We start from the raw sequence: 10,690 nt of genomic DNA on the forward strand, positions 1-10,690 counted from the left end.
CGGAATCAGCGGGACCCCCACTGAGCCCCCCGATCGCGGCATTTATATGCCGCAATCCGCGGGTCTCAGGGGAGGGGGCGGAGCTAAAACGGCACAATCGTGACGTTTTAGCCCCTCCATGGATAACAGTTATTTCGGCTATTTGTCGTAATGGGGACGGGGCTTAATGACGTCACAGTTAAGCCCCACCCCCCAAAACGCGTAATGCAAGATTCCTCTCCGGGCTTCTCCCGGAGAGGATTTTTTTAAAGTCGGCAACCCTGGAATATTGCGGCATGCGATGCGATTTTTAATTGTACAAGCACCCATGCCATGAGATGTGATGGGTGCTTACAATGAGATGTAACCCCCAGTATCCACACCATTCTGAAGCTTGGCGAGCGCAGTGGTACGCGTCCTGCAACCTTTTCATACCCCCACTATGTCGGCATGGAGTTGATTTTAGATAGTGTGGCGAGCCACCGAGCCCAAAGCGTGGCGAGCGGACGTGGAATACATGTGAAGTAAACCGCATCCCCGCATGAAGTAAACTCGCTGCGCTCGCCACGCTTTGGGCTCGGTGGCTCGCTGCGCTTGCCACACTATATAAATTCAACTCCACGCTGACGTGGATAGTGGGGGTATGAAAAGGTCACAGGACGCGTACCGCTGCGCTCACCACGCTTCGGGATGGTGTGGATACTGGGGGTTACATCTCATTGTAAGCACTCATCACATCTCATGGTATGGGTGCTTGTACAATTAAAAATCGCATCCCATTTGCTGGCATGCGATATTTAATTGTACAAGCATCGCACGCATCGCAGATCACTAAATAAGGTACAAGATGGCATGCGATGGGCGCTGTGCTAGGAAGCAAGTACCAAAAAAAAGAAATAAAACTCTTTAACCTATGTGACACAAGCAGCTGCGGACGTTCGGCTGGGTGGCGTTAAGCAGCAATCAACCGCTACTTAGCGAGCGGTACTGAATCAGGCCCCTAATCTACCTGGGTAGCCCTACAAAACATGAAAAAATGTAATTATGTGACACAGCCAGCCATAGGGATTGATATAGTAAGCAGATGGATAGCAACAACCAATGTTATTGAGTTGATTTAAGTACTTTGTCAGGACTCCTGGATTTTGTGAGTCCGTTTGCAGACCAGAAGCTTGGGGGCACACTGAGGGCTGGAATGTAGCAGGCTTAATGTAAGTCTTACACATAAGCTAGGATTAATAATACCATTTATTAAGATGTCACAGTCACAGATATTAATACTTGAAGCGTGGAACAAGTTCATGGAACAAAGATACACACTGGAAGATACTTGAATAATGAACCATGGAACAGGAGTACACACTGGGAGATACTTGAGCAAGAGTTCATGGAACAAGTGTACACACGGGGAGATCCTTGGAGCAAGAGTTCATGGAACAAGTGTACACATGGGGAGATCCTTGGAGCAAGAGTTCATGGAACAAGTGTACACACTGGGAGATACTTGGAGCAAGAGTTCATGGAACAAGCGTACACACTGGGAGATACTTGGAGCAAGAGTTCACGGAACACACTGGGAGATCCTTGGAGCAATGAAACACAAGGTACACGGAGACGGAAGTGCAAGTGTCAGGACTCGCTGGGATCCAATGGAATAGACAAGCTGAGGACTCACGGATGCGGCAGTGCCGGTGCAGGTACACACTGGGAGATCAGCAGAGCTGGAGACACACGGATGCGGCAGCGCCGGTACAGGTACACACTGGGAGATCAGTGGAGCAGCAGAGCTGGAGACACATGGATGCGGCAGCGCTGGTGCAGGTACACACTGGGAGATCAGTGGAGCAGCAGAGCTGGAGACACACGGATGCGGCAGCACCGGTGCAGGTACACACTGAGAGATCAGCGGAGCAGCAGAGCTGGAGACACACGGATACGGCCTCTGGTGCAGGTACTCAAATGGGAGAAGGATAGAGCACAGTCTTGGAAGCACCCAGGCGTGGAGACTCTGGTACAGGTACTCACAGGGAGATGATTGAGCACAGCCTTGGAAGCACGCTGGTGCGGAGACTCTGGTGCAGGTACTCACAGGGAGACTTGGAAGCAGGGAGCTCGGAAGCACACAGGTGTGGAAATGCTGGTGCCGGTACACACTGGGAGATAGAGCACAGTCTTGGAAGCACGCATGTGCGGAGACTCTGGTGCAGGTACTCACTGGGAACTAGGAAGCAGGGAGCAGGGAGCTCAGAAGCACGCAGGTATGGAAACGCTGGTGCTGGTACACACTGGGAGATCTTGGAAGCAGGAGCTGGTCTCAGCAGCACACTGGGAAGCACAGGTCGCAGGTTACCTCCTGGAAGAGATAGCGAAGCACTGGCGTCTGCTGAGTCTCAGGTGAGGGATTAAATCCCCCGGGCTAGCTCCTGATTAGATGAGCACAGATGAGGGAGAGAAAGCCATTGGGCGGCCACTGGAAGATGGCGGCGCACTGTAAGACACAGGGCCAAGCCAACATGGCGCCCGGGAATGGAGACCCACAATGCTAGGCAGGTGATGACAGGCACGAGCACTAGGACATACCCGCAGGACTCCTCCAGCCGGTAGCAACATGAAGGGACCTAAGACCCAGACGCTGGACCCAAACTGGTAAGCGCCACTTGTGTCCAGGGATCGTGACATACTTTTCTAATCTAATCAGCTTTCTGATGCCCATTCAACAGCTTGCTGCTTCTATACAGGTGTGGACCCCCAGAAGTGGTGTCTGCGTTAAACCTATTGCCTATTTTTGGGACATACAATCATATTATTGTATACCTAATGTCATGGCATCGCACACCCTATAAAATCGCATGCGATTTTGCGGGACATGCAAAGCAATGCGATGCGATGTAGTGGGTTACAATGAGGGAAAAAAATTACATGAAAAAATCGCATCACATGCCACTCTAATGGCCCATGCGATGCGATTTCCCTACGGTGCCGTACGTAGGAAATCTGGGCGCCGTTCTAGGAAACAAGTACCTCACATACTATAACCATTATGTTTGTACAGATGGTTGGTTTCGGAAGAATGGCAAGCATTCAATGCTTTGCTTCCAATGTCCGGTTCACAACCCTCTGCAAAAGTTGTTGTCTCAGACCTGGCCCTAGGCATAGGCAAACTAGTCAAATGCCTTGGGCATTTTGGCATTTGGAATGCCTAGAGATGCATGCATTTATAGCCTAGGGCTATCTCAGCTTGATTATTGGCAGCGGTGGTGTCTGACAGGCGGATGGCACTGGCGGCTCTGGCTGCCTACCACAATCAGAGCTCTCAGCTCTAATCAGACGGTGGTTCATATAGCTGAACTGGAAGCAGTGGCAGCACTGTACCGGGAAGCATAAATAAGGCAGCAGCTTTTATTAACATAAATGCCACTGGAACAAGAGAAGGGCTTCTGGGACTGGGCAGCTCCTCCTACAATGTTCCTTTACAGCACGACCGAGCTACTGCTGCTGCCAATGCTTTAAAATTTGCAGAGTCCAGGCCAGGTAAGTGCTGTGCAGTGTGTTTGGGAGGAGTAATAATGTGTGGCTTATGTGTAAGGGATATATTGTGAACAGGGGGCACTATTGTGTGATAAAATGTGAATTATGGACACAATCATGTTGTATAATGTGAAAAAGGTGGCACTACTGTGTGGTACAATTTGAATTGGGGGTACAATTGTGTGGCCATGTGGGATCTTCAGCATGCACTTTTAATAATTCAAATATCAGAATGGGGACACCAATTCTCTTTTTTTTATCTTTTGACACACCCCTTATCACTATTAGTTGCTTTCATACCATATATTCTATGACACTTTATATTATTTACATTCCCCTGCTCCCTCTTGAAGTTTTTTAATTAAGTGTGCATTGGCAGAGGCTTTGGTGATCTACTTCACTCCATTCCTACAGTTCTTGTATATGTGAGCAGGAGATCTCACCCTCCCCCCACCCGCGCAACATTACCGGTGAGCCAGCTCCAGCACTAGAAGTGAAACACAGCAGGAGGATCTGGCCATGGTGGCAAGCCCCTCCTCGATGCTGATCGTGAAACCCCGGCGGTGGGACGGTGCTTAGGAACTGACCTTGGTTCTTCCCCCGTCCATCGCGCCGGCTCCACCTCTGTCTCCAGCGCTGACCATGAGACCCGGGGGGGGGGGGGGGCTTTTCTGTTCCCCCCTCCCCCTGGAACTGATCATCAAGGACCTTTAAGCAGCAGCTGAAGCCGAGGAGCTGGATCGAGTAAGCAGGAGAAGCAAACCCCAGGTCAGTTCTACCATCCACTGTCCCCAGCTCAATGCACTCATGTCCCTGGGAACCCGGCCCAGTTCAACGCCCCTCTGAACAACCATCCACAGCCCAGTGCCCTTTACCTAACCAACCATCCCCTGTCCCCAGCTTAGTGACCCCCATCTAATCAACCAGCCCCAGTCCAGTGCCCCCCCATCTAACCCAGAGAACCACAAGTACCAGGATGCGGGGCATTAATAAGCATGATGGTTCCACAGCAGAACCAATAGCCCAATAAAGAGTCACACACTGGTGAAAAGTATTAATTTATTCCATACGTAGCCCATACATTCTTATACTTACCTTAACACAAAGGATCGGTCCACTTCTCCAGTAGAAATTCCGTATGGGTACCTGTGGTTGAAAATTCTACTCACCAGCTCCTTGGGCGTGGATCACGTACTCGTCATTCCAAGTAGCATCCACGCGAGGAAAAATAACAAAACGCCAATACCTGAAGCCATTGAACTAAGTAGCTGAGAATGTTGTTTACATTCCCTTCTCCCCCAAAATGCATGACTGGTCGCTAGGAATATGTTAGTAGTAATTAGTGCATAGTGCATCAGCAAATCCCCTCTGTTTTGCATGTAGCTAAAAGTCTCAGCAAGTTAGCACCTCTCATTACAGGGTGTGCAGGCCCCCTCTTCCTATATACAGTTGCAGTGGCGGATTCAGGGGGGGGGGCACCCGGGCATGTGCCCCCCCTGTCATTCATGTTGTAGATGAGGACCAGAGCTTTCCAACGAGCCCAGCCCCATGTCTCTAGCCCCCCCGGGAACCGGAGATATCGCCTGGCAAATCTGTAACATTTTTTCCCCATAGGATGATATGGGACCAGTCAATTCCGACCCCCACCCTGTTCCAACGGCTGCCAGTTCCCCCCCTGGCATCACAGGAGCTTGTGGTTGATGTCATTCAATTCCAAATCGCTGGGCCTTCAATATGATACCAGGATGGTCCATATCGGTCAATCGGTTCCAGAGATATAGCATGTAAATCGATTTTTTTATTTTTGAAATGTTATTTCATGGCTGTTCATGTTCTTTGAGGGCAGATTACTCTGGAACCAAACGGCCCAGTTTCACTGGACCAAAATCATTCAAAGCCCACTCAAAAGTTCTTCAATATGATACTTGTCTCATGTAAATGGGTCTTTTAGTTCCGAAGATATAGCCGGTTAAATGAGATAACTGGTTAAAGGGGGGGAGGGGTGGTTTTCTCTTCCCCTCACACCAGAAAATGCAGGGGCTAGGCTGGTGTAAAAGGGGCCAACCTGGGAATGCATTTTCTGGTGTGAAATGGGTATTATTTCAAATAGCTGGGACCTGCAGTGCTCGGAATACAGCCAGGCTCTGCCACTGTCAGTGGCTATCACTTCTGCCTGGCGGCGGCTGTCCCCCATTTACCACAAGCATGTATTCTCCGTTGGCAATGAGCATGTAATCCCACATGGCAACGAGCATGGAACCTCTGGAAATGAGCATGGAACCCTTGGCAATGAGCATGTAGATAAGCAGCACTTACTGTATGTAGCATAATTTTTAATAGGCATTATGGTGTTTGGCATAATACATAATGGACATCATGCCGTGTAACTTAACGTGCAATGGACATTATGGTGTAAATGTTTAATGCGCACCTTTGGTGGACAATGTCCCTGTTTATGAAGCGTATTGTGAATTTTGTCTTAATCTGTATGGCATTATGTGAATTCTGGCTCAATCCGTGTGGCATTATGTGAATTTTGTCTCAATCCATGTGGCATTATGTGAATTTTGGCTCAATCCGTGTGGCATTATGTGAATTTTGGCTCAATCCATGTGGCATTATGTGAATTTTGGCTCAATCCATATGGCATCTTATGAATTTGGCTCAATCCGTGTGGCATTATGTGAATTTTGACACAATCCATGTGGCATTATGTGAATTTTGGCTCAATCCATGTGGCATTATGTGAATTTTGGCTCAATCCATTTGGCATTTTATGAATTTGACTCAATCCGTTTGTTATTATGTAAATTTTGGCTCAATCTGTGTGGCATTATGTGAATTTTGACACAATCCATGTGGCATTGTTTGAATTTTTGGCTCATTCCATTTGGCATCATGTGTAAGGGGCAAGTATAATGGGGTCTAGTATTTTGTTGCATAATGTGTAGAAGTTGTATATGGTGTTGTACATGCCCCCTGTTGAGTGGCCACACCCCCTTTTCCAGAGCGCGCCTTCACTTTTGTTGCCATGGTGGGCCTGCGTACTTTAAATGCCAGGGCCTATTTTTAATCCCATTGCCACCCTCTCTCTGCCGCTCTCTTAGCATGTACACTGGCACGACTAACACTGGCCCTCCCCCACCTAAACCCGCTTTTATCATGGTGCCCCCCCTGTCATTTTATCCTGGATCTGCCCCTGTACAGTTGTGCTCATAATACATACATACCCTAGCAGAATTTGTGATTTTCTGGCCATTTGTCAGAGAATATGAATGAAAACTCAAAAAGTTTTCTTTCACTCATGGTTAGTGGTTGGGTGAAGCCATTTATTGTCAAACAACTGTGTTTACTCTTTTTAAATCATAATGAAAACAGAAACTACCCAAATGACCCTGATAAAAAGTTTACATACCCCAGTTCTTAATACAGTTTATTGCCCCCTTTAACATCAATGACAGCTTGAAGTCTTTTGTGGTAGTTGTGGATGAGGCTCTTTAATTTCTCAGATGGTAAAGCTGCCCCTTCTTCTTGGCAAAAAGCCTCCAGTTCCTGTAAATTCTTGGGTTGTCTTGCATGAACTGCACGTTTGAGATCTCCCCAGAGATGTTTTGGATCATTGACATGTTGTAACATCCAAGTACGTACCATGCGCAGCTTCCTGGCTGATGAGTGCAAATTTTCCTCCAGTATTTTCTGATAACATGCTGCATTCATCTTGCCATCAATTTTGACCAAGTTTCCAGTGCCTTTGTAGCTCACACATCCCCAAAACATTAGAGATCCACCTCCGTGTTTCACAGTAGAAATGGTGTACCCTTTATCATAGGTCTCTCCAAACGTAACGTTTATGGTTGTGTCCAAAAAGTTAAATTTTGGTCTCAACACTCCAAATGACTTTGTTCCAGAAGTTTTTAGGCTTGTCTCTGTGCTGTTTGGAGTACTGTAAGCGTGATGCTTTGTGGCATTTGCATAGTAATGGCTTTCTCGGCTGTTTGGCTAAGATCAAGTGTAGTATCTGTTCTTATCAGTTCACTCTGAGAGGCAGCTCTGCTCCTTTTTTCTCGGACCAACAATGGTCCTTCTCAGGGCTACTGCTGCCAGGCCGAGAAGAGCAAAAGAGCAAAGACATTGAGACTGCGAAGAGAAGAGGACTTTGCCTGAAGAGGGAGAAGACTGAGGGTCAGACTTGCTCTGCTCTGTCCTCTGTAGCGACCTCCGACCCTCCTCCTCTCAACGCTGAAGAAGAAGACGCTTCGCCCCAACTGCGAGTAGAAGAGGACTTCATCTGAAGAGGATTGCAACACCACCTTGGAGAGGTAGACTTGTTGGCTCTGCCCTCTTGAAGCCTTGCAGCGCTCCCGAGCTGCCTTGGAGGGTCAGCCTTTCTGCTCTGCCCTCCAAAGCTCTGAAATGCTCCCCTGCCTCCGTGGAGGGTTAGACTTGCTTTGCTCTGCCCTCTGAAGCCGTGCATCACTCCCTAGCCTCCTTGGAGGGTTAGACTTGTGTTGCTCTGCCCTCTTGACACCGAAGAAGACTCCTCGCCCCGACTTCTGTTGCCCCGAGAAGCCGGAAGGATGGTCACAGCTGCTCCCGCCATTATGCCACCATCAGCCTCCACTTCGGTCCTCCTCGCTGGGAAGAAGGGTAAGTCACCGTCTGAATGTCCAACCGGACCGGACAGCCCCAGCTCCACTGCCCCTTCTGCGACACCACCAATGGTGCCCATCCAGGACCACTCCAAGGGCCTTCCACCCTTGGAGCCCTGGCATGAGGCAGACCGTGGTGATGAAGCTTAAGGAGGTAGACGGACGGGTACCGGACATGACGGTCGAGTACTCCGGCAAGAAGATGGTCCAGGAGCAAGGATTATCTGCACCAGAGTTTCTTTAAAGGCATCTTCTATGCCACCTTTGCCTCCATTGCAATCTACAAGAGGTATTGGGAAGCTTTGTGGGCAATTGCCCTATTCAAAGAGAGGTGGGTGATGGTTTCAATGTTCCTCCCACCACCCCCTCTGCTCCCCTCCCTGTCTCTCTCCTCTCCAAGGAAGAGTTTCCACCTCTTGCCCCTGCAGGAAATGTACAGCTGAGAATGAAGAGAAGGAGTTGGACAGCCCAGCTGCTGACCCGGAATCTTCCAAGAAAACGGCAGTGGAATCGATTGAACCAATCCTCGAAGGGAAGATGGAGGCCTACACGGAAGTGTATGATGAGAGTGGGGTACCTGAGCTCAACAGCCTGCAAGAGATCGATGAACTGCTTGACTGCATCCAGACACCCCAACAGGGAGATCCGATTGCAGACCCTGAGGAAGCGCCTCCCGATGGGAGTTGTAACGTAAACATACAATGACCTAACCCTGCATTACCTCCTAACAAATGGTAACTTTTAATCCTTTTACCATTCATGTGAGGAGTATTAAGGATAAGTGCAGACGTCAATCTATTTTTGCCTTTCTTCACATTCAGAAATGTGATGTGTATATGTTGTAGGAATGCTCTCTCCCTTTCTCCAGGTCCTACAAGCACCTGGCCCAGTTGTGGTCTCATGGCCTGTCCTACTGGTCCGGTGGAGGTAAATGTAAGTTTGCAAGGGTAGCCATTCTGATTAGGGGTAGCCTCTTCACATGAGATTCTGTTCAGGAGTTTGTCTGCGGCAGGTTACTTGTCGTAGATGGCTCCTGAGCAGGTGAGTCTATCAGGCTAATCTGCGTGTATTCTTCACCTATTAAGAATGAGCGCTTGGAACTATTCCAGACCCTGTGGACCCAGCTCGCAGCCACCACCAGGGCTGTAGTGAGGGCCAGGGACTTCAACTGCCCAACTGCAACTCTACTGCCTGAGCTTAAGGATGCCTACATCACATGGAAGAATGACAAATGTTATTTTGACTGTATGTCTGACTGGTGGGAATATGCCAAATCTAACATCCGCAGTTTCTTTCAGGTCAAAGGGCGTATCCAGGCATTCGACCGTAAGAGGAACCTCAGAAAACTGTAGCATTAGCTCCAGTCCCTGGTGGACCTCCAACGGTGTGGCTGGGACGTGAAAGATGACCTGGACGAGACCAAAAAGAGCCTGAAAAGGCACTTTGAGGAGGAGTCCAGAGGCATCGTCTTCCATTCCAAAGGTGGAGAATCTGGAGAAGGGTGAGAAGTGTTCTTCTTTCTTTTTCAGGAAACTCCACTCTGGCCACACGCCCCTGACCGAGCTGCATGATGAGAATGGCATCCCCAGACAGGAGGAGGGCATGATGAAAGTCGTCTGCGACTACTACAGCGACCTCTACTCCTCTAAGACTACAGACACCGATGAGGAAGATAAGTTCCTGTCAAGTATCACTAACACTATTGATCCTGCAGGTAAATCAGTCATGGACACTTCCTTGGCGTTGGAGGAGGTGCTCTCTACTAAATCCTTTTGGCAAGGCAGGAACCCGGGCAGTGATCTCATTGGAACCTGGGCGCTGTGGGATCTCATTGGCCCGGACCTGCTTGAGCTGTATGAGGAGATGGTGGTGGAGGGCAAAATGCCTCCTTCGCTGAGGGAAGGAACGATCACAATCTTATATAAGCGGAAGGGGGAGAGATGTGAGCTGAAAAATTTGAGGCCCATCTCTCTCCTGAATGTGGACTACAAGATCCTTGCCAAGGTACTGGCCATCCAGCTAAAGGATGTCATTGGGCAGATAGTTCATCCAGACCAAACCTGTGGCATTCCTGGCCGCAGAATCGCAGACAGCCTTGCCCTCCTCAGAGACACTGTCCATTACGTGAAAGACCGTAATGTGCGCACGGCCCTGATCAGTCTTGATCAGGAAAAGGCCTTTGACCGTGTCTCCCATAAGCTGATGGGCAAGGTACTGCGTAAATTTGGTCTTGTGTGATATTCTGTTCTTAAGTTAACCTTATGTACCTTGATATTCACAGCTCGGTGTTGGTGAATGGCTGGAAGACTGACCCCTTTCCGGTCTTGTCCGGGGTCAGAAAAGGCTGCCCTCTTTCACCTCTTCTTTTTGTTTGTGTTATAGGGCTCTTCGCTGTATCCATCAGACAGAATCCAGAGATCAGAGAGATCACCGCACCAGGTCCAGACCACCCAGAGGTCAAGTGTTCACTGTTCATGGATGACGTCACTGTGTTCTGTGCAGACCAGAGATCGGTGGACGGCCCTCGTCCAGAC

General features: G+C 49.0%; 1 pseudogene; it reads left to right on the plus strand.

Moving 5' to 3' along the window:
- The first annotated feature begins 7,485 nt into the window (after positions 1-7,485).
- On the plus strand, positions 7,486-7,582 carry LOC146045293 (U2 spliceosomal RNA; annotated as a pseudogene).
- Positions 7,583-10,690: the final 3,108 nt, after the last annotated feature.

The sequence above is a fragment of the Crinia signifera genome, chromosome 1 (assembly GCF_055691185.1).
Source record: "Crinia signifera chromosome 1, ASM5569118v1, whole genome shotgun sequence".
In the NCBI taxonomy this organism is placed as follows: Eukaryota; Metazoa; Chordata; class Amphibia; order Anura; family Myobatrachidae; genus Crinia; species Crinia signifera.